The following is a 1,251-nucleotide window of genomic DNA, read 5'->3' as shown; positions in this document are numbered from 1 at the left end:
AAGGCCCAGGCCACTGGACAACAACAGTCCAGGGCCCTTCCGAAAGGCCTCAGCTGCCAAGTACCCCCACTGTCCCAGCCCAGCCCAGGCTCATTGAGCAGCTGCCATCTTAGTGCCTGCACAGGCTGAATATTTTACACCCACCTGAGAGGGTACTCTGTTTAACATCTCAACCAAACAACAGAGCTGTGCTGGAACTGTCAGCCTGTCTTGCGAGGGCTCAAATGTCCAGAGTGGGACTTGAACTGACAACCTTCTGAGTGAGAGGTAAGGGTGCTACCCACTGGGCCAAGGCTGACACACTTACATAGTGACAAATGTGAATTATTGAACTTTTCCTCTCACTAAAGTTGAAAGGACTTGCAGCAATGTTTCTGCTCGGGTTCGAACCAGGGACCTTGCGTGTGTTAGGCAAGTGTAATAACCACTGCATGATAGAAACACTTAAAGCCTACTGCACCTGGTATTCCCAGGCGGAGTCCCATCCAAGTACTAACCAGGCCTGAGTCTGCTTAGCTTCAGAGATCAGATGAGATTGGGCACTTTCAGACTAGTGTGGCTATTGGCTAAAGGGCTGGTATTGTCCTTGGCTTAAATGAAACAGGTTCAAGTACTGAGCCTTGTCTCGCTGTAGCCCTGGTGCTGGGTGCCAGCCAGCGGGAAATGAACGGAAGGACAGAAGGAAAGGTCTGTGATAGGGTGGAAATCAGGAGAGAAGGACTGACGAGAGGGATGATGGTGCAAGGGGACAAGTAAATGGACAAAAATTGTGTCTAGTGGAGGTGTAAATGGCAATTGCAAAATCATATCCAGCACCTGCCTCCCAAAAAAATGGGAGCTGTGGTTATGAAGTGAAATTGTTGAACTCAAAGTTGAGTTGAGAAGACTGTGAAGTGCCTAATCGAAAGGTGATGTGTTGGTCTTTGAGTTTCCATCGAACCGCATTGGAGCAGTGTCGGAGACGCAAGTCAGAGTGGGTGGAAAATTAAAAATAACAGGGGGTTGGAAACTCAGGGTCATCCAGACTAAACAGAGGTGTTCTGTGGAAAGATCACTCAATCTGTATTTGGTCACCCCAGTCATGGGCAGTGAACACGGTGTACTGGATTGAAAGAAGTACCGTGTCACTGTTCCAACAAGAAAATGTGGAGGTAAAAAGCACATTCTGCACCTCCTGTGCTCACATGGGAAGCCGTGGGCGTTGGGGGAGACGGAGGGTGGGAGGAAACATTCTCTTCGGAATGTTTAAAG

At 48.9% G+C, this 1,251-nt stretch overlaps 1 pseudogene; it reads right to left on the bottom strand.

The window, feature by feature from the left end:
- Nucleotides 1-448: 448 nt before the first annotated feature.
- Nucleotides 449-567, bottom strand: LOC144686991 (5S ribosomal RNA; annotated as a pseudogene).
- Between the last annotated feature and the right edge of the window lie 684 nt (nt 568-1,251).

Source organism: Cetorhinus maximus, chromosome 11, assembly GCF_964194155.1.
Source record: "Cetorhinus maximus chromosome 11, sCetMax3.hap1.1, whole genome shotgun sequence".
In the NCBI taxonomy this organism is placed as follows: Eukaryota; Metazoa; Chordata; class Chondrichthyes; order Lamniformes; family Cetorhinidae; genus Cetorhinus; species Cetorhinus maximus.
The sequence above is the reverse complement of the archived record's forward strand: the minus strand, read 5'-3'. Positions and strand labels throughout refer to the sequence as shown.